This window comes from Rhinolophus sinicus, chromosome 17 (genome assembly GCF_057876585.1).
Source record: "Rhinolophus sinicus isolate RSI-liver-muscle chromosome 17, RSI-T2T, whole genome shotgun sequence".
Classification (NCBI taxonomy): domain Eukaryota; kingdom Metazoa; phylum Chordata; class Mammalia; order Chiroptera; family Rhinolophidae; genus Rhinolophus; species Rhinolophus sinicus.
In genome coordinates, this window is record NC_142517.1 from 119,866,293 (window position 1) to 119,869,419 (window position 3,127).

The 3,127-nt window shown below is 48.7% G+C and overlaps 1 pseudogene; it reads left to right on the plus strand.

Annotated features, from left to right (window-relative positions):
• Nucleotides 1-1,544: 1,544 nt before the first annotated feature.
• LOC109456669 (N-acetylgalactosamine-6-sulfatase pseudogene) lies at nt 1,545-2,789 on the plus strand (annotated as a pseudogene).
• Nucleotides 2,790-3,127: the final 338 nt, after the last annotated feature.

Here is a 3,127-nt window from a genome sequence, read left to right on the forward strand (position 1 = left end):
GCACTTGCTGTGGTTTCCAGAGATCACACAGTTCCATTTATCACACTGTTTACCATCCCGGGATGAGATGGTGCTGCTAAAGGTATCATCCAGCCTCAGGGACCTGAACTGCTTTCTGTGACACTCAGTTCCAGCCTTGAACCCCTTTTTATCTTTCTAGTGAAGCAAGTGGTCCAGGCAGTAACACCTGGCATGGAGAGCTTTGCACTTTTCCCGGATCTGTCCCTTTTCCTCACCACCACAACTCTGGTTTTGCACCTCACAAATAAAAAGCCAGCTTCTTAGTCCTTCCGTTAGCCTGTGATCTCTAGGGAACCCAGTCAAAGTGACTAGCTAAGGGGAAAATAATCCCAAAACAATGAGAAATAGAACTGTTTCTCAATGCCTTTTTCCTAAAACAAAGGGTACAGCAGACATTGAAAAAATCATGGTAGATTACAGTAGAACTCAGAAGTATACTCTCTTTTTGCTCTATTAGTTTAGGGTAGCTTCCCTACCAAGAAGGATGGAGTTTTGTTACATTTCTCAAAGTACTTAGAGCAGGAGGGAAAGGAAGGAACACAGGCCGAGGAGAATATTCATGCCCCAGTGTCTCCATTTTGTGTCCTTGTGTCTGTTCTCAGGAGTGTTTCTAATGTCAGAAATATAATAGAATTTGAAACATGATCCAAGTTATATCAATTAAATAACTTGTGAGACATATATCACAATTACATTTATTTTGAGACAATGTCAATATCAAATGTTTCCCCTTAAAGGAAAAACTACAACAGAACAATAAAGTTCCTATATACAGAATACACACACAAACAACTGCAGCGATAATGTAGAAACAAATGTTCCCAACTCTGAACACAGACAGAAAAGGCGACCACATTGTCTCTCTTCCTCCCAGATTCTAATGTCGTCTTTGCCTTCTTAGCACCAACAAAGGAAAGATGATTTGTAGGGGAATGAGAAGACTTTTTGGTATCCTTTAAACATTATCCTCTAGTCTCTTATTTTACTTTTACCGCAGGCAAAAGCCACCAGTCTTACAACTGCGAGAGCCCCACTGAAACAGGTGGAACTGAAAAAGAAACCAGGCTGTGGGCAAGCAAACGTGAAAGTCAATACTAATTTACCCAGCATTCACCAATCTAATTCACTCTATTTAACAGCCAAATAGAATTCAATAAAATGGACGTACAGTCCTCCTACTGATGTATTTTTGGTCTATTTCCAATTCTCTGTTATTGCAAGAAGTTTATATCCAATATTTTTGCTTATATATCTTTATATTCATGCCTCAGTATATTAGTGGGAGAGAAGTAGAAGTTTGGGATCTTTTTTTAAATGTTAATAGAAATCGCCAATTTAGTATCTAATTAAAGTGTATAGAATGTCTATTTTTCTACCCCACTGTCAATACTTGGATTTTTGATTTTTTTTTTTAAAGATCCTTTTAGGCTTCATGTGGTCCCGCCCCGCCCGGCTGCCGGCCAGAAAGGCCACCTGCGCTGTCTTCAGTGTCTGGCCTGGACTCCTCTGTTCCTGGTGTGGTTGCCATGGCAGCGGTTGCTACAGCGATGAAGTGGCGGCTGTGCTGGTGCTGAGTGCAGCGGGGCTGGAGGCCACCGGTGTCCTACTGCCCCCGACATCCTGCTCCTGCTCATGGACCACATGGGGTGGGGCGACCTGGGGTACGTGGAGAGCTTTCCAGAGAGACCCCGAATTTGGACCGGGTGACTGCGGAGGGCATGCTTCTACACCGCCAGCCCTCCGTGGATGTCTGCCCATCTGCAATGGCTTCTACATCACCAACGGGCAGGCCAGGAACACCTACACGCCACAGGAAGTCGTGGGAGGCATCCTGGATGCCTGACCTCCTCCTGATGGAGCTGCTGAGGGAGCTGGCTAGGTCAGCAAGACTGTGGGCGAGTGGTATCTGTGCCACAGACCTCAGTTCTACCTCCTGAAGCACAGATTTGATGAGTGGTTTGGATTCCCCCAACTGTCACTTTGTACCTTATGACGACAGTGCCAGGTCCAACATGCCTGCACTGGGAGATGGTCCACAGATTTTATAAAGAATCTCCAATTAATCTGAAGACTGGAGAAGCCAACCTGATCCAGATCTACTTACAGGAAGCCCTGGATTTCTTTAAAACGCAGCAGGAAGCTCAGTGCCACTTCTTTCTGTACTGCGCCATCGATGCCACGCATGCATCTGTTTATGTTTCTAAGCCTTTCTTGAGCACCAATCAGCGAGGGACGTATGGGGAGTGGGGGGGACGCTGTCCGATAGATCAATGACAGTGTAGGGAAAATCCTGAGCCTTCTTTAGGACCCGAGGGATTTGTTTTCTTCACAGCTGACAATGGCGCTGCCCTCATTTCTGCTCCCAAACAAGATGGTAGTAATGGCCCCTTTTTTGTGCGGGAAGCAGACCACGTTTGAAGGTGGAATGAGGGAGCCTGCCATCCTGCGGTGGCCCGGGCATATCCCTGCAGGCCAGCTGAGCCACCACCTGGGCAGCGTCTTGGACCTCTTTACCACTAGCCCTGTCCCTCACCAGCCTGGAGCCACCCAGCAACAGGGTGATCAACAGCCTCGACCTTGTCCCTGCCATGTTTCAGGGCCAGCTGACAGACAGACCAATATTCTGTTACCATGACAACACACTGGTGGTGGTCACCCTGGGCCAGTACAAGGCCCACTTCTGGACCTGGACCAATTCCTGGGAGGAGTTCACACTGGTGCCCCCTCCCCAGTATGGTGTTCTGCTGTGTAGTGACCCACGTGCCTAAGCCCCAGGTCTTCCATCTACTCACGATTTCTGGATGTCAGAGGAGGAAGAGGGAGTTAGCATCTCCCCCTGCCGGACCTGGTGCCACCATCCCAGACAAGCCCGTGGCCTCCCACCATGGGGGCTGCCTGAGACCCTGGGCAAGAGGCCGGAGGGAGGTACATGTTACCACCTGACCCACGTTTCTGGACTCAATCCCAGGGCTGTTAGCCATAGTGCAGGCTCATCCCCATGCTCCCTTCCCACCCCCCCAAAAGCCAGCACTGTGACCTGCAGGGGTGCCCACTCCCACTCTGGAGGAAGAGAGGAGGAGGAAAGGTGTGGCGCATGTGGGGAGGG